Here is a 24,942-nt window from a genome sequence, read left to right on the forward strand (position 1 = left end):
ATTTGCATATGGCTTGGTCCAAACAGGAATGGCATGGGTGGCAAAAAAATGATGGATTTAGGCCCAGATCTCTGTACTGTGGGTAAATGTTTGACATTGTTCAGCATTCCGTCTATCACTTGTTTTTTTTAAATTTGTCGCCCCAAGTGGGAAGAGTATGCTCAGACGTGGGTTCCTTGCTCCCCCATGCCACTGGAGTCAATTTAGCCTGGCTGAGGAAGGGTGATACCCTGAAACCGGTCCTCGGATACTTGTTTCCAGTCCAGGGAGGACCTGCTTTGGCAGTTTGGGCTGGACTGTTCCCATTGGGGAACAGGGTCTGGACTGATTTGCATATAGCTGGGTCCAACCTGGAATGGCATGGGTGGCAAAAAAACAATGGAGGTGAGTATTTGACATTGTTCAGCATTCCTTACATCACTTGTTCTTTTTGCATCTAATGAGAACTAAGCATTATAAATGTGTCTAGTGACTGAAGTTTTTTGAAGGTGGCACACTAAGCAAGTTATATACAATGGACACATAGGCCCAGATTTTTTAAACTTTCACACAAAACAGAAAGCGAAGTTGCTGCAGTGCTTAGCATGAAAGAGGAGATTAGACATGCTGCATATTGACAAAGATGTGGTGCACGTCTCTCTTCTTGTTGTGGTGCACTTGTGGCAGCATAGAGCCAATGCAGACATCCTTGCACCACAATGCAAGGGTGATTGTGTTTTGTTTAGAAATGTTTTTGTGCAGGAAGAGATACTTTGCTGCACAAAATTTATTCTTATAGGCTTATTCCTCATTGCATGTAGGCTGCAGAAGGTAGTCCACGTGCAAAGAGGAAGTAACAAGGAGAAATAAAGATGTCTCTTCATTATGTTAACCATCGGTAGGCGCACTACTTTGGAGCAAAACTAGGTTAGAGACTTAACTAAAGCTGAGTTTGCAGCCGCTCTATTCCCTTGCCTCTTTATTCCCATGCCTTAGTGCTCTTTCTAAAAAGACAACATTGTAAGCAAAGATTCACTTTTTACACTATATTTTCTCCATAAACTTCACTGAATGCCTAATACTTTTTACTTGTTAAAATGAAGATGCATTGAGTGGGACAACACCGTAAGCGACTCTTTGTCCTCTGGTTCCCAGTTCATTGCAAGTTTGATTTTTTTATGTTTTAATGCAACCTCTTAAGTCACACTTGTTCAAAATGCAGCATTTGTTTTGGTAATTCACAGCCTGTTGTTTCAAAGTGCCAATCAGTAGACAGTAGAGCATTAGAAATTCCTAAATGTTTGCGCATTTCCGCTGTAAAAGGACGCCAAACATAACAAAATAAACAGTCAGTAAGTTTACAGCGTAACTTTTACTTCATAATCTTTACATAAAATTATGGCCCGTATTTATACTCTGTTTGCGCCGGATTTGCATCATTTCTTTTTACGCAAATTCGGCGCAAACTTAGCTCTATATTTATACTTTGGCGCAAGACCCGTCCAGTGCCACAGTTATGGAGTTTGAGTCATTTTTGTACGTGAAAACCTACCTTGCGCTAATGACATGCAAGGTAGGCATTCCCATGCAAAAAATGACTCTAAGGCATGTGCGCCTTATTTATCCTCCCACGTCATTTGCACGCACAGGAGAAGGCGGGCCTTAAAAAATGGCGCCCAGCCGCATTTGCGCCGTTTTTTTAACGCCTGGGTCAGGGCAGGCGTTAAGGGACCTGTGGGCTCATTTCCATGGAGTCATGCCCCCCTGGCCATCGGGCTGGTGGGCATGACTCCTGTCTTTGGTAAGACAGGAGTCATTTCCATGGGGGTTGTGTGTCAAAAAATGATGCTAGTCAGGTTAGAGTCATTTTTTTTTTACTGACTTGCACCATTCTTTGACGCACAATCCCCAGTCTTCCCTATGCCTCCGCTGCCCAGTTAGAGTCATTTATTTTGACGCTAACCAGGCCGCAACACTGCCTACCGTCATTCATTAAATATGACGCCCGGCTGGCACGTTGGAATGGCGGTAGCCGGCGTTAAACTTCTTGATGCAAACCTGCGCTGGCGCAGGTTTGCGTCAAAAAGCATAAATATGGGCCTTTATATATTAAGGTTGAAATTACATCAAAATGCACATAAATTCAGGTCAGGAGCGCTATAGAGCACAAATTACTAGGCTTTATCTATGAATGAGCCCTCAAGCATCACAATGGATGACTAGCATCATCATCGGGAATGCTCCACGCCAGGCCGGCGCTGCAACGCCTGACGGGCTCCCCGGTAGGGGGCTCTAAGCCGTACTGATCTGATAATGACTGGTGGGTTCAAACTATACAGACCAGACATTAGTGGAGAGAACAGAAGATAGGAAATATGAAATTGGTTATTCATCCCACAAAATACATCAAAATTTTAATCAGTTCAAAATAGGATGAAGACCAAGGTTAAAAACAACCAGGAAAGTAACAGAATGAGTCATAATGCTCAATTACTTTCAAAGAGCAAAAAAAACGACATAGAGGACTACAACTATTATGGTGCCTCTAAACTAGGGTCAACATGTTTCGCGTCTGCGGTCCAGCCGGATCCATTGACGCTTCATCAGGACCAAGAATAAACACGTCTTCTCCAAATAATACAAAAAACTTAGTAGGAGGAAATAGGTCACTTACAGAGGCTACACAGCTGTTCCTATGGGAGGGTGCCTTCTTTGGCTGTATCCACTTACAGACTGCCCCATACCAAGCAGCTAGTTATGGAGTTATTAGAGAATGCCAGTGTAGGATAAGCATGCATTTGGTGAGGAAGAGTGCTAGGGAAGCTAAGCGAGTGCGTACTTTATGTTGTTTGCGCCGCTTGAAAATGCCCAGTGAGCATGCTTCCCAGGCATTAATACCTGTGATTGCTGCAACCTTTTGCAGTGTATCATGTACCTTTTGCCAGAAATGATGAAGAGCAGGACAGGACCAGAGCATGTGTGCCAAGTCTGCGTTCAGAACTTGGTAGCGTGGAGAGCGTGCAGCTCATTGAGGGAAATAACGAGTTACTTGGGCCTGGGTGAAGTATGCTCTGTGTAGCATGAAAATCTGGAGGTTCTCAAAGTGAGAGTTACGGGACACCTGTTGAGGGAACTCTAAGGCTATCATCCACTGTTTGTCATGCAACACATACCCAAACTCATCCTTCCATTTGTGGCAAAGCGTGTCCAAGGAAGCCATCATTAGGTCTCAAATGACTTTGTATTGCCAGGCGATGAGGTGACAACCGGTGCCCAATATGAGTATGGTTTGAGGTACTGGGTGTGTCACAGGCTCTGCCCCTGTGACACTCCACAAGGTGCAACAGTTATTTGTGAGCTGACGGTGTAGAAGGAATTGTCCTAGTGATAGGTCGTAATATGTTACTAGTTGGTCAAATGGGAGGAGCTGGCTACACAGAAAGAGGTCTCCAATTGTGTGAATAGAGTGTTCTGTCCATGGGGCTAGATTGCGGGGTGTGAAAAAACTGGGGAATTCGGGAAGGCCAACCAGGGGCAGTGCAGGAGCATGGAGTGGTGATCCCAGTGACATTCTAAATATTTGAGCCATACAGGTCAGTACTACCGTCACCTGAAGAGGTCGCGGGGAAGGGGACATGATTCTTGGAAGCAGATTGCATGTTGGGGGAGGATGCCATCCTCACCCCAAGTATCCCCCAATATCACCCAGCCGGCCAACAGGAAAGTCATTGTAACTGTGCTGCCAGATAATACGCCTCAAAGGATGAGGTGCTCTGCCCTCCTCGGTCTATCAGAAGCTGCAATTTTTAAAGGGCTAAGCGATGTTGCTTGTTACCCCAGATAAGACTACCTGGTAAAGAGTCAAGTTCCCTGATAAAGCAGTGTGGTGGAATTACGACAAGAGTTGTAAAGTTGTAGAGGAGGCGGGATAGTATAATCATTTCTGCTAGTGCTATCCTGCTGATTGGGGTGAGAGGTAGTGACTGCCAAAGTTGCATTTGTGCTTTAGTGCCCATCAGTACCACCCAAAGGTTCCCATCAAATATGTCTGAGGGGGTATTGTAGAGGCGAATCCCAAAGTAGCAGGTAACCGCTCCTTGCCAGTGGAGGGGGGTTTCGTCTAGCTGTATGGATTGCAGTGGTTGGTCAGGATAAACCGGTTGTATGGCCAATTTACCCCAGTTTACTTGAAGCCCAGCAGCCTTTGCAAATGTAGCTAGTGTGCTTTATAGTGGGGAGAGGTCTGATGTGCTGTCTTTCAAGTATATAAGGAGGTTGTCTAGGGACACTGCATGAGCCCTGTCCTCTAGGGGCATTCCCCACTTGCGGCCCTTGTCCCTTAGGCATATAGCTAGGAGTTCCATCATGAGGGTAAAAAGTAATGGCAAGCGGGGGCACCATTGTCTAGTTTCTGCTCACCAAAAACGGGGCAGAGATGAGGCATCCCAAGAATATTTGAGATATTGGGTTGGTGTCTGGAGGTCAAGGGTATGTGACGAGTCATGGTCCGACTACCATTCAAGCTAGGACCTGGGAAATGTAATGCCACATCAGTGTATCAAATTCCTTCTCCAGGTCAAAAGCCAGACAGGGTGCATGTGGGTATCGTCCCCTAACACTGTCCTGTATGTGAAATAATGGGCAAATGTTTTGGGAAGTGCTGAGTCGAGGGACAAACCCGTTTTGGTCAATGTGGATTAGTTCTGAGGGGACCCATGCATAACAATTTGCCAATATTTTACCCAATATTTTGTAATCGGTTCCTAATATTGCTATGGGTCGATACAATGATGGTTGTGCAGGATTTCTACCTGGTTTAGGGATTGACACTAGAAGTGACTCTCATAGTGATTGGGGGAGTTTGCCAACATTGAATGGGGCCTCAAACAAGTCTTCCAGTCTGGGCACCAGAAGTGCAGACAAGGTGCTATAATACTCGAGTGGCAGGCCCTCAAGTCCTGGGATTTAGTAGCGGGCCAGATCCCTGATTGCCTGTGATCTGTCTTCTGTTGTTATTTTAGTATTGAGGGTAAGTCTAGTTGGGGTTGGGATAAGGGGTAAAGTTATGCCCACAAAGAACACGCTGGAGCGTTCCTCATAGGATTCATATGGGACATGGTATGGCGTAGAGTAATAAGTGTGGAATAATAGCAGTATTTCTTCTTCTGTATGAATACAGGTGCCGGTGGGCATAATCAGTTCTGTGATGGGGACTTCTGCGTGCTCTTGCTGTGTTAGCCAGGCTAAGAGGTGACTGGCTTTATCCCCTTTCCCATTAACCTTTGCCGCGTGGGCTGTGAATTGAAAGTGGCGGAGGCAGCGTGTATGATGTATTCGCAACTGTGAGTTGTGGGATCTTTGTGGGGTCACGGTCTGCTGTCTTACTCAGGTCTGAAAGGTGTTTCTTGGTTTCTGCTATTTCTCTCTCTAACACCTACTATTTGTTGTATGCAGAGGTGATGTATCACCACTTTAAAAGCGTACCATTTCAGCATCCTCATGAAGCCTGTGTCATCGTTCTCTGCAAAGTAATTTTGGATATGATTGCCCTGCTCTTCCCGGAAGACCAGATCATCTAAACAATCCCGTTGGTGTCACCAAGTAGGAGTCAGCCATCTAGGGGCTACCCATTGTAGGTCCACGAGGTTGGCATCATGGTCAAAGACCAAATGGCCTAAGTAATATGAGTGACACACCAGGGGAGACTGGATCATCAAACATAATAGGTGATCAAGGTGCATGTGGAGTTTGTGAGTTACTAAGTTTTATAAGTAGAGTTTGCTAGTGGGGTTGAGGGACCGCCATGCATGTAGCAGGGATCACTGTGCACAGCTAAGTAGGTATGCTTTCTATGTATAGGGGAGCATGAGAGGGGGGTGTGACTTGGCAAGGTTGAGATCTAGAACCCAACTGTAGTCCCTACCAAGGATCAATGGGAGTGCGGTTTTGTGAGCTAGCACAGTGGAGAGGGTAACCCAAAAGTCTCCCTGATCAGAGTTGAGGGCTTAAATGCTACAGAGGAGCAGAGGACAGCCTTCAAGGTGTCCTTCCAAGATTACATAGTGGCCTTCTGTGTCTATGGTGGTTTCGGGTACCAGAAGGGGATGCCGGGTCTGATCCGGATTAAAGTGGCAAGAGCATATACTGAGTAGGTGGTTGCGGACAGAAAACCTCTCTAGCATTTACACAGTCACTCTATCTCATCTTTCGTAGTGTGCGTCTCTTGTAAACAGACTATTTGTACATGTTGGCATTTTATGTAAGAGTATACTGAGTAACATTTTCATGCAGTGTGAATGCCACTCATATTCAGTGTAAGAGAACAAATCGTGTCATATTTGGGCTGCATGTTGAGTAAGCGGGGTGAGGGGTGTGGGAGGTCCCTGCCATATCTTCCAGTTTGATGACCCTGCCATCTCTGAATGTGTGGGACCATCTAAAACTGGATAGGAAGACTAGGGGAGCCTACTGAAAATGGCAGTACGCCTAAATGGTATCGGTGTTAAAAATGTTATAGTGGGGGGATGACCAAGTGCTTGAGTGCGGTGCCAAGCCTTGCATGCCCTGATGTATGAAGTGTAGAGTCCGTTGGGTCCTGCAGAGACCACCAGGGGGGAGTTTGGTAAGATTAAAAGTGGTCTGAACGCAGTGAGGCAGTGAGGCAGGAGGCCTAAGGGTATTCAAGGAGCCGTACTGAGAGGGCGAGGGTACGCTGCATAGCAATGGGAGGGGGGTAGAATGGGACACTCAGGAGCAGCTGTTTCACAGGAATAGTGGATGAGTGTGGTGACAAGGGTTGGGAAGGGCGAGAGGGGTGTTGCAGCACCTATGTCATCATTATGTTAAAAGTAAGCAAAAAATTCAAGCAAAGAAAGACACAGGTAGAACATGTTCATATAAGGGTATCTGCTGTTTGTGGTGTCACTCTTGGAGGGGTCGGGGGTCCTTGCTGGGAGTCATCTGAGAGGAGTGTGTCATCACTGGTTGTGAAAATTTAGGATGCCTTTCTCATTGTCTGTAGTGGTATTGTTAGTTCCTAGGTCTATTCCTGCTAGCTGGGCCTGCCATCTATTTTCAATTATCTGTTCAAGGTTCGGGAGTGTTGTTGAGGCCTGATGTGGGACATCTTCAGCGTGGACTTTTTAAAGCTGTTTCCATCTTGGTTTGGGCTTGGCCTGGGGAGGTCCATTGTGGTCCGATGCTGTGGGCTGTACTGTTGGTCTGTTCAGTCCCAAGCTTCATTTAGGTCAGTGAAGAAAAGTGTTGTGTCATCAGTGATGACTTTTAGGTGAGCCCGGATTAGCAATGAGTATTGGACCCCCAGTTGGCTTAAGCAGCATTTGACCTCTGGGAAGAAGGTCCGCTGTTGTTGAAACACTCTAGTGTAATTAGTAAAGAGCATGATCACTTTGTCCTCCACATAGTTTGGGCCGGTGCGGCGAGTTGTTCAGAGAGAAGAGTGTCTCGGACCTCAAAGTGTGAAAGTTTGCAAGCATAGGTCAAGGTGGGGGCCCTGTAGAGGGGCAGTGGATGGGCACGCAGTGGGCTCTTTCCATTTTGAAACAGGGTGTGAGCTCTGATGCAGGTGTAAGGATTTAAACCAGATTACTAGGTATTGTATGGGGTCCTAGCCCTCAACCCCTACCGGTAGGCCAAGTATTTGTACACTGCTTCTTCGCGATCGCCCTTCAATCTCATCTGCCTTATCTTCCAGTTGTGGGGCTCGTTCCTGCAGTTTCAGGATGGTTCACTGGTTGTCCATCATAATGAGGCGTAGGCTGGCTAGTTGATTCTCTCCATAGGACACCTCGTCAGACAGCTTGCGGTGGACATCACAGAGAAAACTGAGAGCCTCATTTACAAGCCCCTTGCGCCGCCGCTTCATCATTTTTTTTTTTAATGCAGTGGCGGCAGTAGCAGTGCATTACACTGCTCCATGTCTACAAACTGACACATTGGCCCCGATGTGTGAGTTTGTAAAGCCCTGAGTCAGATAAACCTGCATCAGATATAAAGTATGCAGGGTAGGCAATGTTGATGCTAAAGGCGGGGGTTCCTTAGCAGAAAACAGTTTGGTGGGGTAGGGCCCAGCCTTCAGGGGCCAGAGAAGACTGAGGGCGTCTAGAGTAGTCCACATGGAAGGTTAGTGGACCGCACTGGGTGGCCGATCTCCATTTACAATGGCTACTTGTAGCTTTCCTTTGTGCATCCTGATGTGAATGCTGATGCGAGGAAGGCAAGTGGTGCGCTGGGGGAGAGGCAGGCAAGCTGATGACAGTCAGCGGAGGAAGTAGGAGGGTGCAAATCAGCTGCTCCTCTATGAGGGGCCGCAGCAGCTCATCTGATTTTCTTGAGCCTCCTGGGATCTTCAGCTGTGACGCTGCACAAAGCAGCTGTCTAGGCTCTGCGACTTCCCCAAAAAGTCATGGTATTTCTCATGTGGAAACAGCAAAGTGAAGGATACACAAAGAACAAGTGTGCATGTGTTGCTTAGAAAGAATTTCACTAAAATGTGTTGCTTTCCTAAAGAGAAACTTTTCTGAAATCAACTGCATTTACTATAAATATTACTCAGCACTTACTGGCTATTGACTAAAAAACAAAATTGAATTCCATGTTGGCTGCTTATCTATAAATTACTGCATCAGAGATTTCAACAGGTGATAATGTTTTCCGTCAATATATTGGAGAGAATTGTCGCAATAGCAGTTGCAGCAAAACTATGAAGACTTGCTGTTGTAAGTGACAGTAGACCATACCCTAGGACAGAGATAAGCATGTTTTAAGGAGCACAATGCCCTTAATAGGGAGGCATCTTGATTTAAGATGCAATAACTGTAGGGTAGGCCAGTGACTGGTTTAATGTGCAGTGTCATTAAAGTTAGAAAAACAAACACATGTTCATTGGCTGTAGGAAAGTAACATCTTTCTTGGCATGTTAACCCCAACTTCTACTTGTTTGTCAGCATGTTTTGCCTATCTCACTTGGATCCTGCTGGTCAGGACCCCAGTGCTCATAGTTTGTGACCGAATGTGTGTGTTGTCAGTAGTGCTTAACTGTGTCACTGAAGTTCTGCTAACCAGCACTTCAGTGCTTATGCTCTCTCTGCTTCAAAATTAGTCACTATAGTTTAGTGACTTAATTTCCCAATTCCAATTGGCACACTAGACCCCCCTTATAAGTCCCTAGTATATGGTACCTAGGTACCCAGGGCATTGGGGTTCCAGGAGATCCTTGTGGGCTGCAGCATTTCTTTTGCCACCCATGAGGAGCTCAGACAAACCCATTCACAGGACTGACACTGCAGCCTGCGTGAAATAGTGTACACACTATTTCACAGCCCTTTTAATTGCAACTAAGTAACTTATAAGTCACCTATATGTTTAACCTCCATTTACTGAAGGCTAGGTGCAAAGTTACTAAGTATGAGGGCACCCTTGCACTAGCAATGGTGCCCCCACGCTGTCCAGGGCCAATTACCCAAACTTCGTGAGTGCAGGGATACCATTACACACGTGCACTACATATAGGTCGATACCTATATGTAGCTTCACAGTCGTAACTCCGAACATGGCCATGTAAGATGTCTAAGATCATGGAATTGTCCCCCCCTTCAAAATCTGGTATTGGGGGACAATCCCATGCATCCCGGGGGCTTCACCATGGACACCCAGTACTGCCAAACCAGCTCTCTGAGGCTTGCACTGCAGCTACAGCTGCTGCCACCTCACAGACAGGGTTCTGCCCACCTGGGGTCTGAGCAGCTCGGTCCAAAGAAGGCAGGACAAAGCATTTCCTTTGGTAGGAGGGTGTTACACCCTCTCCCTTTGGAATTAGGTGTTACAGGCATGGGAGGGGTAGCCTCCCAGAGCCTCTGGAAATTCTTTGAAGGGCACAGATGGTGCCTTCCTTGCATAAGCCAGTCTACACCAGTTCAGAGACCCCAGTCCCTGCTCTGGCACGAAACTGGACAAAGGAAAGGTGAGTGACCTCTCACCTGTTCATCACCACCCCAGTGGTGGTGCCCAGAGCTCCTCCAGTGTGTCCCTAGTGTTATCCATCTTGTTTTCCAAGCTGTGGGGACACTCTGGAGATCTGAGTGGCCAGTGCCAGCAGGTGACATCAGAGACCCTCCCCTGATAGGTGCATACCTGGTTAGGTAGACAATCCCCCTCTCAGGGCTATTTAGGGTCTCTCCTGTGGGTTCCTCTTTAGATTCAGCTTGCAAGTTTCCACCAGGAATCATCTGCAACTTCTGCTTCAGCATATGACCGTCGGATCAACCAGAGACTGCTCCAGGAACCGCTGAAACTGTAACAAGGTATCCAAAAGCCTATTGTGCCCCTGCAACTTCAGCTCCAGCCAGCAACTGCAACAGTTTCCAAGGTGTGCATGCTCTGAGGTCTCCCTGCCTTCACCCTGCACCAGAAGAACCAAAGGAATCTCCCATGGAGTGAGAGAGGCACTTCCCTGCTTCAGCAGGCATCTTCTAAGACGACGACCGGTTCTGTGGAACTCCTCTCCTGGTAACGTGCTCCCTGGAACACTGGCGGTGGACCCCTTTGACCCAGATTGTCCTAAGGTCCAGCTGTCCAAATTTGGCAGAGGTGAGAGCTTGCCTTTCCGGTTTGCAATGGTACCCCTGTGCACTGCGTCATCTCTAGTGCCTGAGGCCACTGTGCACTAATTGCAAGAATCCTTCCCCAGCACTCCATCCTGCGATGCACAACTCGCTGAGTTGTTCTCCGGTGGCGTGGGACCTTCTTTTGTAGTGCTGCAGCAACTGCAATTTGTACCTTCTTTGTTCCCGTGTCTTGGGACTCCTGTGGGTGCCGCCTGGTCATCTGTGGGTTCCCTCCAGTGTTGGGGGCCCCCTCTGCCTCCTCAGTCTGAGTTGAGCCCCCCAGGTCTCTCCTGGGTCCAGGCAGCACTATTTTAACGCAAACTGCAACCTTGCTTGAACCAAGGCCTGTTGGATTAATCCAGTGCTGCAACTTGCCGGCATCCAAAATCTCGACGCAGGACATCTCTTGCATCATGCAGAAACCTGCAGCCATCTTCTTTGGTGCTTTTCTGCAGACTTCTTCTAACCAGAGAATCCTCTTTTGCACCATCTCCTAGGTCGGCAGGGGCTCCTGTGCTTCCTGGAATCTTCTGTGACTTCTGGACTTGTGCCCATATTTATACTCTGTTTGCGCCAGATCGGCATCATTTTTTTTTACTTAAATTCAGCGTCAACTTAACTCCATATTTATACTTTGGCTCTAGACCCGTCCAGCCCCAAAGTTATGGAGTTTGAGTCATTTTTTGTGTGTGAAAACCTACCTTGCGCTAATGACATGCAAGGTAGGCATTCCCGTGCAAAAAATGACTCTAAGGCATGTGCGCCTTATTTATCCTCCAGCGTCTTTTTGACACACAGGAGGAGGCGGGCCTTAAAAACTGGCACCCAGCTGGATTTGCGCCGTTTTTGAATGCCTGGGTCAGGGCAGGCGGTAAGGGACCTATGGGTTAATTTCCATGGTCCCCATCCATGGAAGCAGTCCACAGGTGCCCTTCCCTTCCCCCAGGGACACCCCCTGCCACCCTCGCCCACCCCTGGAGGACATCCATGGATGGTGGGACCCATCTGCGGTAAGTAGAGGTAAGTATTATTTTTTTTTGGTGGCATAGGGGGGCCTAACTTGAGCCCCACCTACTTGCCACTGTGCCCAATGGCCATGCCCAGGAGATGGAAGTCCCCTGGGCATGGCCATTGGGCAGAGGGGCATGACTCCTGTCTTTGTGAAGACAGGAGTCATTTCCATGGGGGTTGTGCGTCAAACAATGACGCTAGTCAGGTTAGAGTCATTTGTTTTTACTCTAACTTGACTTGCACCATTCTTTGACTCACAACCCCCAGTTTTCCCTACGCCTCCCCTGCCTGGTTAGAGTCATTTATTTTTACACTAACCAGGCCGCAGCGGTGGCTACAGCCATTCCTTAAATATGACGCCCGGCTGGCACGTTGGAATGGGGGTAGCCGACAATAAACTTTTTGACGCAAACCTGCGCTGGCGCAGGTTTGCGTCAAAAAGTATAAACATGGGCCTTGGTCTCTTCTCTTCACAAGTCTTCAGGTCCAGAAATCCACCATTTTCTGCTTACAGTGTTGCTTGATTCTTACAATAACTCTTATCAGACTTGTAGTGTGTCCTGAGGAAACTTGCAGTACTTTACTCCTACTTTCCTGGGCTCTGGGGTAGGGTATTTTACACACCTTTGTTGTTTTCTTACACTCCCAGCGCCCCTCTACACACTACACTTGCCTTGGGGGGAATTTGTGATTTACATTCCACTTTCTTAATATATGGTTTGTGCTGCCCCTAGGCCTATTGCATCCTAATGCATCCTATTGTATTTTCTACTGTTTTCACTATTCTGTGACTATTTACTTATCTGATTTTGGCCTCTAGTGTATATATTGTGTATAAGATTTACCTCCAGAAGGAGTATTGCCTCTAAGATATTTTTGGCCTTGTGTCACTAAAATAAAGTACCTTTATTTTTGGTAACACTGAGTATTGTCTTTTATTGTGCATAAGTACTGTGTAGCTATAGTGGTATTGCAGGAGCTTTGCATGTCTCCTAGTTCAGCCTAAGCTGCTCTGCTGCAGCTACTTCTAACAGCCTAAGCTGCTAGAACACTGACCACATTTCACTAATAAGGGATAACTGATATAAGGTATAAGTACCTAGGGTACCCACTACAAACCAGGCCAGCCTCCTACATTGGCCATAAACTAAATTGGAGACAGTTGTTACGGAAGGAAAGAAGAAAGATTTAAACAAGGAGAGGGAGCTGCAATGTGTAAATTAAGGAATTATGCACTGTATGTACAAAGAGGCATGTAGCAAATAGTGGATGCAAACTGCGCACTGAGTGTCGTAGGACTCCTGCTGTTAGAATGAGCCTGCTAGACACAGAGTGGCAGCACTACAATTTGTGGGTGACTGAGTCAACCCCACACCGTCTTGGCAGCTGTGGGCCAAACCCTTTTGGCTAGCTAGCAGCACCTCACCCAAACCTGAAAGAAAAGGTGATTTTTGGCAGCCTGAAAAATGACTCTCTGTGGCTTCTCAGGGGAAAGTCATGGTCAACAAGTCTCATCCCTTTCTCTTGTCAGCAAAAAGTCTCATATACACACAGAGGCCAAGGAAAGAGATGCAGGTTTTCAATACATTTATTCAGAAGACTGCAATTTGCAATAAAATATATGAGTGGCAATTATTAGGGCAATGATTCAAAACAGGATTAAAATGATGGTGGGCAGCGTGAAGAAAATAAACAGTCCCAGCATATTGGAATAACGTACATAGATGAATTCTACGTAACCCCTAATTCCTAAGTGAGAGCATAGCAGTGATAGCCCAATCTGTCCATACTTAGTCCATGAGATGAGCACCTACCCCCATTACCTGAAAAATAGGGGTCTGCCCGTCGTCTTCTGGGTTGGCTGTAGAGACAGTGCTGAGGTTAGCAATGAAATGGTATGCAGTTTGGATGTAATCCTGGCTGGGAGGATCGCCCTCCTGTCCCTTCACCTGTATTGTGTTTTTCTACGAAACATATTTCATAGAAACATATGCGAAAGCTTCCAAATTTCATTATACATGGCAAATAGAAAACGTTTTGAGCATGGTTTTCTAGGACCCAGCAAGAAATCTTGTAAGTCGACTTCTTCTGAAAGGAGACGAAGGTGCTCTTTGAAAGCTGCTAATGTGGAATAACATAACCAATGATGGCACAGTTTACCCATACTATGGGCCTCATTACAACATCCGCTGCAAGCAAAAGAGCACCAGTACTGGAGGTCTTTTTCCCACCATATTAGGAGTGTTCCTCTGGCCCAGGGGAACACTCACCACAACATTGACGCCAGCTCGTAATTGAGCCAGCGGAAATGTTGTGGTGCATCGGGTACAACAGCACCCATCGCGCATTTCACTGCCCCAATGCCTCCATTCCGCCAACTGCAAAGGCTTGCGGATAGGGACTCGTAATCCCCAGGATTACAACCGCCGGGACCGCCAGGCTGGCGACAGCCTGGTGGTGTAGGCCGTTGGACCGTGGCAGCTCCGCCACTGTGATAATGGGGTGGTCAGACCACCCTGTCTGCAGCCATCCGACTGCCATCAGGAGGCCCTATATGTTGTGATGATACCTGAGTGTTGGGCTGTGACATAGTGAGGGTCTGATTGGCTTGCTCTGAAACCCCATGTGAAATTTACAAAATGTGCCTGATTACCATTTGTGTCCACTGGCCACAATAACCACCCGCCGGGATGTGAAAGGGAGGAATTAAAGGTACTATTCTGAATCGAACTAGTGAGCTGTTCTTCAGTGACATTTAAAAGTGTTTGCCAATTGTGAAATTTTGCTGCCGTTGGGATACTTGCCACATGCAGTTCTTCTATTCTTACTAACCCCAGGCAAGTTGTTTGCTGAACTGTGTCATTCATAAATATTGTTTGTAAGGGAATAAGGCATACTCCAAATAGAGCATCCCTAATCTGTATTTGCCAATTGTGTGTTCCCCTACAGTCTCAACAGAGTTTTTCCAAAATGTATAGCTATCAATGGCCGGCCGGAAACAAAGGAATCTGAAAGGATTCATTATGTGTTGGTTAGCAATATTTTTCTCACTTTCTGCATATGTTTTAAAACTCCACACTGGAGAAGTCGAACAATGATCAGATGGTGTGTAGTTAAAAACTGTTCTTGGGTACTAGCTCGGTGCAGAAAGAGATGGCCATAATGGTAGTAACTGAACATTTCTCCATAATTGACTGTATTAATAAATACATTCTCACTTTAAATACAGTATAATATTCAAGATCAGAAAGCATAGAATCAACTGTTTTAACATCCCAATGTTCAGAAACAACCCAAGATGTAATAACATAATTCATAGAAACTTTGAAAATATATGGGGATCGAATGACTTCAGTAGGGCCAAATATATCATATGGTACTTTATTCCACACAATCCCATCAGGAAACGGAGCAGCTGAAATGTTCACAAGGGACAAGTGTCTTCTGACCTTATGGGAAGAAAGGTAAGGTGTCAAAACCTTATCCACCAGTTCAACAGCAGAGTGTTCAGGAAGATAATGATCATTTATCAGTAAAAATAAAACAATGACAAACTCAATCCAAAGAGGAAACGCAAGCAATGTCAGTAGTATCCATAGATAGTACCATGGACAAATCAAATAATTGTATTTAAGCCAATTATAAAACTTACATGCTGCTGAAACAGGTGCAATCACACATGCAGAGGAAGTTGCAGAAAAGTTGTTATTGCCAGAAAAATAACTAGAAGCTGTTTGTGCAAAGACAGGATGTGGGGCAGAACTTGTAGTTGGACTCAATGGTGGTGGTTCATTATAAACAAAGTCATCCATCTGTGTTGAATTGGAATAATAGATGTCCATAGTTTGGATGTATCTTGTTGGTGAAGAGGTGACAGGAAGTAGCAAAAGTTTGTTCTCTGCCCTCCCCAAGTTTGAGGACACAACTGTAGTACTACTACTTGTAGAAGCATTGTTGAGTTACTGAAGAGGTATATCCCGTTAGGTAGTGGGGGGGTTAGGGAACTACCCAGGAATCCTTGTGGTCTACTGTGCACGATCATCCAAATGATGCAATTTGACATCTTCAATTGAAACAAAACTGTTTTCCTTCGAACCAGGCAACAGTGGCATGATGACAGTTCTAGTACCATGTATTCCCAAGACTAGAACCAGTGCTTTATAGGATGGGCCAGTTACCTTCTTTACAATAATTTTCTCTCGTACTAGATCCCTAACTTTAGGATTCCAGCAGGTTGATGTTGTTGGCGAATTCCTCATTCCCAAGGTGGCAGCATAGGCAGATGAATTTTCATCAGAGAATTTTTGTGTTTCCTGTAAACAGTGACATGTTCATTTATGTCAAATGTTGTTTCTTCTGCCACAGAACCAGGTCCATCAAGATCTAGGACATGCAATTGTCCAGGTGCACACATACTAGTGGTTTGTTGGACACTAGGAGAGACGTCTGTGGTGGCTCTTTCATGGTGAGACCATTAATTTTTTGACAGATGTCACAGTGAAGTATAGATCTGGCCACCAATAGCATTGTTGTAGGAGGGAAATAGTAGCTGCCACACCAGCATGGGCAGAAGCAACACCCTCATTTTCTGCTTTAATGAGATCTGGTCTCTGATCTTGATTGGGGATCACACAATCACCCACCCCTGGAATTGTGTCAAATGCAATGTTTTGGGCACTGAGGCGGTAGGTATATTTAGCAGGGTATGCTTTTGGTAAAGGCTTGCCATTAGCAAAAGCTTCGACAGCAGCCAATTTCTTGTTATCCAGTCCTGAATGAGAAAAAGTACTGACAGCTACTGTAGATTTGGCAGCTTTGCCAGCCAAAGTATTACCTACAACATGTACTCCTTCACATTGGTGGCCCAATGTATATATTACATGAGCTCTTGGTAGTCTCTCCTTAAGATCTGCTACTCTCCTCCACAAGTTTCAGGCACCAATGATGTAAGTAATCACTGTAAGAGTGGACGCAGCAGTACGGATCACACGCAATCAACGTGAACTGTTCAGCTCCAAAAAGAGAGTCTTAAGCTCTGCGAGTTGTGCAATGCAGTCATGTAGGGTTTGCATGCAGGAATGTAGAGGGTGAAATGTACCCTCATGACTCCGCTAACAGCTGTGCATGCAGCGGAGTACTGCTGCTTTTTACCTACAGCTGGTTGTGCTGAACCATCAGTATAAATGAAGGTTCTGCTGTATTGATCAAGAGGCATGATGTTAGAAGGTACGAGGTACTCAAGTTCCTACTGTAGCAATCCTTGGTCTATAGTTTAGGGTTGAAAAAAGTCAACATCTGTGGCAGTCAGGGAGGTTTCCCATTGAATCTGACATGAATGTAATGCTTTTCGGGGGTTGCCTTTTGAATCTGACATGGATGTAATGCTTTTGTGTTTGAGATGCTAGCTTTGGTAACTGACTCATGCGCTGGTACCGGGGTAATGACAATAATGCGTTTCCTTTGGGCTAGTGGCCTCTCCTTAAAGACAGCTATCTGTACAGCATTCAATATTTTTTATGTTGGTGCAAATCTTTGTTTTGCATTGGAGTACAAGAGTGACTTGTAAGTTATGGGTGCTGTCTCACCCACATTAAATGAGACATAGGTGAACCCGATGGCACCAGGAATTATTCTGATGACCAAATTTGCATTGTTGTCTTGTATGTGTGAAGGTGTTGTGTCATGTATGTTCTGGTATCCATGTCCTGCCAAAATTAAAGAAACCCAGTAATGACCTTAGCTTCTTGATGGTGTCGGAAGGTTGAAGCTGTACGTATTTTTCTAAAAAGTGTGGGGCCAGGCTTTTGCCTTCATCAGGTAATTAATATCCTAAAAATAGGGCACTAAGAAAAGCATTTTTGGTTTTCTTAAAGTTAAATTTGTAGCCTTGGGGAGAAAAACCTAAAACAATGCGATCCACCCCGGCTAAATGTAAATTGAGGTTTTCATCTGTAAGGTAGATGTCATCAACATAAGACAATACCTTGGGATCAATATCATGTAGTATTGATGTTACACAGGCAGAAAATGCCCCAAAGCTGTTCCTATACCTGTGGGGCAAGCGACAAAAGCGTCACTGAGAGACTAACAAGCTGAAGGCGCTTAGATCCCAGCTTTCATGTGCTATATTTTGGCAAAAAACATTGGAGATATACAAGTTTGTTATGTATTTTGTTCTGCACTATATTGTTTATAAGTGATGCATGCATTTTGGATTGCAAATGTGTGTATGGCTGTTTAAATGTCTATAATCTAAGACTACTCTATATGAATGGTCAGGTTTTGCTATGGGGAATAACAGGTTATTCATTTCAGATACGTAGGGTTCTATTGCTCCCTGGTACTCAAGTTGTGTGAGAATCTCTCTCTCATGGGTGCCTTAGATTCATGTTTAATTAGATATTGAAGCTGGATCTGTGGTGTAGATCTTATCAGTATTACATGGTAGGGAGAATCTCTATTTCACCCTACATGGTAACAATGCAGCTCAGGAGTGTGTGCCAAAGCCCAATCGGCAGTGTTGGCCTCCTTTACTACGTCTGGAACTAGGACTTAGAAAGAAGGCAAAATTACATCTTCCCCTTGTAGGAGCACACAGACGGATTCAGGTGGCCAATCGTTTTCTGCCATAAGATATGATAATTCACTGTTAATCCTCTCCAGAAGATTACTTTAATTGTGTGCTCTTTATTACCCTCAATCTGTATGTTTACTATGGATACCCTGTCAGCTGGGGAGACACACATCTGCTGTTTCGACTTCATGGAAGTCATTATTCGGTGTCAAATCCAGAAGTCCATAAGAATCTGGCAACATATAGTGACCTCTGCCATACTGTCTAGCAGAGTCACTGCCCACATCCTGTTCTTCAACTACATTCTCAGTATGAGTGACATCTTTCATTAAAATTGCTGCACCTTTTTTTCAAATTTGGGCTTTTGCTGTGCAAGTTTCTCTTCTCCTTTTTTGTGAAAGTCTCTGAGGAGTGTTGTGAGTCCTTTTTTGGCTTCACATAGTCGCTTTGGTGTTCTGCCCATCCTTCTCTGTCACTACGTTTATCTGCTGTGTCCTGAAAAGAACATGATTGGTGACTGTCAGTATATTGATATGTGTCTGAGATTTTAAAAGTATTCCTATTTCTTAGGTATTATTTTTTCTGAGGTCTCTGGTGGTGGAGATTCTCCTCTTTGTGTTCTTCTATCTTTAGTGTGTTTGTGTTGATCCCAGCATTTGTTAGCGCTCTCTTATGCTTGCTTAGTACCCTCCTTAGTGGAGGTACTCTGTAGACCTATACTTTTCTACGTTTCAGAAATAATCTTTGGCAGCTCAAGCTCCTGGTCCCATTGAGGAACATCCCGGAGGTGCTGGTGAATTGCCAGTGCTGCTGCTTCACCCTTAAATATTGTTTTAAATTATTGAGGAGACTGTGTCAAAATTGTGCATCAGTTCCATCCCGAAGACCAGGGCAGGTTCATTTTTATACATTTGCAAGTGTCAATGTACCATGTGTAGTAGTATATATTGCTATAAAGTCTATGCCCCAAGTGGCACAATCCTCAATCCTCAATTGAGGGAACCATTGAGGGAACCATTCCAAATGGCAAGCACATCGTGAGAATTCTATCTTGGGATCCTGTATGGGGAAACACTGCTTCCAGCTAATTTGTTTTTTGTGCAACCCATAGCACAATCTTTTCCGCTCAATGGGCACTTTTTCCATTATTGAATGAACAGTTTTTGGATTTATTCCTGTAACGGCCAATTGATTTATAGCTGGAGCAGCCCTCGCTGGGGGTTGTGTTTAAGGTTCACCTTACGAATTGTTTTAATCTCCTATGTATTGTTACTAGCTCATTGTATAGAGTGTGCTTCAGCCACTGGCAGAGCTTGCAAACTGGGATATGGTGTGCATCATTGCTTAAAGGACCTCACCTAACGGGTAGTATTACACATGGAAGTGTGCCATTAAACCAGTCTTGGTGTTCTTGATAATTTAGAGGTATTTTTGAATATTGGTATGCTCTGTACTGTAGTGGCACATTTGCTATTATGTATTTATGAAATGTGTTGGAGTTAGTGTTTATTTCTGGGAATGTGACTCATAAGTAGGAAAGTTCTGCTCTGTAAGCATCTTGAGCTTCAACTACAAATGTGACATCCCCACCTTCATTTGTTAATCCATTAGCAAAAAGGAAACGTCTGTTTGTCTTCAGTTCTCTAGAATATTTCCTGATTGTGCCATATTAACATATATAGAATCAGAGTAGGGAATTCCAATGGGGAATCCTTTTAAAGTTCAAGCTTGAACAACCTGCAGCCTAGATAGGTACTCCCTATTCAGCCGAGCAGGATTTTCCCTAAGACTAGGTACATCTCTGTATAATGGTACTTAGGGTACCATAGTGTGTGTGAGACAGAGCTACCCAGGGGACCTGTATAATTAGTGCCTAAGCAATATCGGTGGCACCATGTCATAGGACTCCTGTTAGAACAAGACTGCTGGACTCAGCGCTGCAGTGCCACCGTTTGTAGGTGACTGAGCCAATCCCACACCATCTTGGTAGCTGTCAGCTCAACCCAAATTCAGCTAGACAGCAGCACCTCACCCAAACCTTAAAGAAAAGGAAAATTGTGAAAGCCTGAAACATGACACTCTGTGGCTTGTAAAGAGAAGTCATGGTTGACAAGTCTCATCCCTTTCTCCCATTAGCAAAAAGTCTCATTCACACACACAGAGGCCATGTAAAGAGATGCAGGAAGGTTTTCAATAAATTTCTTTAAAAGACTGCAATTTACAATAAAATATCTTGGCTGCAATCCTTAGGGCAATATAACAGGATCTGAATGGTCGTGAACAGTGAGGAGGAAATAAACAGTATTAGAATGGTCGTGAACAGTGAGGAGGGAATAAACAGTCTCAACATAGATGAATAACATACATAGATGAATTCTACCTAAACCCTGACTCCTAAGAGGTGATAGCCCAATCTGTCCGTACTTAGGGCCAGATTTACCAGGCCCTAGCAATCCCTTGCACCATATTAGTGTAATTTTTTACCCTAATGTAGCTCAAGGAGACAATTTTCACCACGCCATATTAATAAAGTGGTGCTATGCATGCATTGAGCCACTTTGCGACCCCTTGTGCCATATTATGGCTGCTTCAAGCATAATGTATGGAAGGGGGGGCGTTCTGCAATTAGGAGGCCGGCAAAAATGGCTCTGTGAAATCTACAAGATTATGACTACACCATTTTTTATGTCATTTTTAACGCCTGCTCAAGGCGTTAAAGTGATGCACCCATTGTAATAAATGGGCCTCCTTGCAATTTGCTTGACTAGCATCAACATTTTTTATGCTAGCCCTGCAAAGTGCCACAGTGGCATCAAAAATTCAGAAGCTATTGTCATAATGTGCACCATGGTGCACTGTATTGTAAACACGGTGCAACCATGGTGTTGTTAGGTGGCGGTAGGGGCACGCAAGAAAAGTGGCCCAACGGGACTTATGCACCACTTTCTTGCAAATCGGGCCCTTAGTCCATAAGAGATCCACCCACCTCCATTACCTGAAAGATTGGGGTCAGTCATCGTCTCCTCGGTTGGCAGTAGACACAGGGCTGAGGTCAGCAAATTAAATGGCATGCAGCGTGGATGTAATCCTGGCTGGAGTGACCTCCCTCCTGTCCCTTGGCCATAACAGTGTTTTCATAAGGAAAATATTTCTATTCCATGGAAAGGCCTGACGTGGGCATGTGCCTAAGTATCGGACTGTTTACATACTCTTGTGGTGACATTGCTAGCTGGATTATCATGTACTTGAACTCGTCAACTTTGGACAGGGGTACATGGCGAAATAATAATATTAATAATGCTTTTCGCACAAAATGATTATTAAGAGAGGGCCAACAGAATGACCTGCCTAATGATTATCAGATAAGCAGATCGCTAATTGGGAACCCCTCTGTTTGGCTACGAATGTATGGAGGGTTCTTCAAGGGACAGAGGACCTCAAATGCTGTGTTCACATTTCCAATCGGGGAAAAAAAAGTTAAGTAGCCTGTTTTCAATAAAGAAACAGGTGCTGTTTTCAAAAAAAGTTTCACCTCTGAAGAAGACATCGGGGAAAACATGCACTTATCCCCCCCACCATTCTCTCCTTTCCCTGAGGCCATCAGAATCAATGCGCAAAGTGAAATTTGCCCCAAAGGGACAGTTTCCTCTTGAGAAATAATTTACCAAACCTTTACATTTGTTGACACTTTTTCAACAGTTTCTAACGAGAACTTGTTACATGCCATTGCGAATCACAATTCTAAGTGGACACCCCTTTTACTCCCTTCCTAATTGTGATTATGATACCTTTAGTACTTTGGAACGGCTTTTCTGACTTACAAAAGGGGTTTAGTACAAGTTCAAATATCATTTGGCAAAAGCAACCCCATGGATTCTGCAAACTGCTGACTTTGGGACACCAAAATGGGTACCTTCAACCCGATGGGTTTTAAGGACCCTTTTTACCAAGAAAATAAAAGCTCAGTTGCATTTTTTTAACCGAGAAGGTGCAGACAAACATAAACTGTGTTGTCAACAAGGCTATATTAACTCCATTCTGCATGTACCTTAGAAGCACATTTCGAAATGTGCACTACCTGAACTTACTACCAGGACGCTAGCCAGAAGCACACTTTGAAATGTGTGCCTTATGGGCGTACTACAAGGACATTGGTCCAACTATTTCACACAAGCATAACCTGTACAATAGAGGAGGAGTAAGAATTATAGTGGGTTGTATCATCTCCTGGTAAGAATGTCTACTAATATCAACGAAGATATAGCCTACTTATAAGACAACATGAAATCATATACTTGAGATCAGGTCTTCGTGGCAACCCTCCTGGAAACCACAAGGGGATGTAAAAAGACCTCCCCACCATAACCTATGTGGCTTTATGAGGGAGTACTTCCTCTAGAATAACAACACATCAGGATGGGCTCAAACTATGAAAGGGAGCAATTGATTCTGTAGATCTGACAGATATTCTGGAAAGTGTTCTATTAAAATTAGTGGGATCCCCATTTAATATGCTTATTAGTAGAATCCTCTGGTAAGATTAAAAAAGTAGTAGGTGACGGAGGGAGGTGAGTATTACTCCAGCATCTAAAGGTCTGCATTTTAGGAATTTCTTTAAAATTATCTTAAGGGTTAAATAGCCTTCATCAGGCCAAAAGATCCCTAACTATTCATTTGCGTATCAATGCATATATAATAAATGTGTGAGGAAAACGTATGCTCAAGCATGGATGTTTTCTGTGATAGAGGGAATAAAAAGAACAAGATATGTTTTGAAAAACTTCATAAGATGTGAATGGCATTGAAAACACAGAAAAGAACTACATAAACACATACAAACATATGGGTAAAATAATGCTAACCATTATCTGACGGAAAGTGAGTTGGAATTTGGGTGTAGAGAATGCTGACGACTCATGGATGGCTTGAAGCAAAGGGATAAGAACGAGTGTTACTTGATACAGAACATTGTGTGCAGAGCAGTTGGCAGTGAGAAACGCAGTGGGTGACGAGAGAATGCACAGGGAGATTGAAACTACACAGGTGGGTATTCACATTTATGAAGCACTCTTGTAGCTAAAGAGCAACAGAGCCTAGTCGAATCACCTTAGTGGGGAAGGGAAGCCAATCTAATGACATGGGACCCAAAAGCAAAGTGAATACTTATTGAGTTTAGACAATGATTCGTATTGAAGAGTCTTCAGCTCCTTTATGAATTGAACATTATGTTGCAAGTATGAGGAGTGAAAGCTCGTTGTCTGTTCCGTTGTCTGTTTACATTTCTTATTTTAAAGTCTTGTGGTATTGTGTCTCTTTTAATTTGGCCTTAGTGGTGAGTTTCACAGCCACGGAGAGTGGAATGCTGGTTGTCAATGTCTTGTACCTCTTGCTCCAAGCCCTGAGTGATTTCCAGAGCTTAGACTATGGTTCTGAAATCCTCTGCTTATCATTTCAGAGCACAAATAATTAGTGACATGCTAATTTGGTTTTACTGACAATGTAAGTGTTGAAGGATAGGCACTCTTAACAATGAAGCCACAGGATTATTATATGGAGCAAGTTGCAGGATAAAGCCATCCAGTTTCATGTGAGCAAGCCGTTCCTAGAGCTGGGCCTCCTTGCAGTAATCAGGAATGAGAAGAAAATCTTAGCACCCCCTTACTGCCACCATGTGCTCGCCATATTTAAAATACAGAGTATCATGGCGCAGAGTACGGGGCAATAGCGTAACATTTTGTGACGCTTTTGATGTGCTGTTGAGGTTTAGCGTCAACATTTTGGCATTAACCCTAAACAGTACATAGGGGCCCATTGTAAAAAAATAGTGTGCCCCATTTTAACGCCTGCTTTGAGCAGGAGTTAAAAATGCCAAAAGAATTGACACAATGAAATCTCTTAGATTTCTTTACACCATTTTCGCGGCCCCCCTAATGGGGAAACTTCCCTTGCATACATTATGCCTGGTGCAGGCATAATATGGTGCAAGGGGTTACAAAGTGGCATAATGCATGCATTGCACCACTTTCTAAATATGGTCCAGCGTTTTTGTCCATCTAACACCACATTGGAGTAAACAAATTATGCTAATGTGTCGTTAGATGGTGCTTGGCCCTCTCAAATCTGGGCGTTAGTTTTGGGCACTGGTTTAACCTCTGCTCTTGGATGAATCAGATACATTTTTTTAAATCATGTTATTATCTGTAATTTGTGTAGGAAGTTAATTTTTATGATTTGGTGATATATATTTAAAGAATTGTTTTGATTTTATTTTAATTTTCTTATTGTTTTAACATACATGTTATAATTATTAATAACTGATGAAGTAATATGTACTATTATTTTTTTCTAGTATTATTCTTAAATTTTTGTGAACTGTTTGTCATTTAGAAGGTTTTGAAGTGCTTTCAATAAATAAAAAATCTATCTATCTATCTAGCTATCAATCCACATAGAAACACACACACACATATATTCGCTTAAAAAAACAAAGGTTACAGAGATGTTACAGTTAGGCTCACATTTTAAACATAAAAAGATGTAGAAGTTCAGCTGTTAAAGTTAGAGTTATTTCAAGTAACTATAACTAATGCCCTAAGGTAACTATAACTGGTAAACTTGTCATGCACAGCTTTAGCCTAAATAATTTTACTGAAAATATTACATTGATATTATCAATTATATTATCAAATATGTCATGAGTCTGTAATATGTGGGGTAATTATCAGTGCATGGAGAGGCCAACCCCTATAACCA

The sequence above is a fragment of the Pleurodeles waltl genome, chromosome 5 (assembly GCF_031143425.1).
Source record: "Pleurodeles waltl isolate 20211129_DDA chromosome 5, aPleWal1.hap1.20221129, whole genome shotgun sequence".
In the NCBI taxonomy this organism is placed as follows: domain Eukaryota; kingdom Metazoa; phylum Chordata; class Amphibia; order Caudata; family Salamandridae; genus Pleurodeles; species Pleurodeles waltl.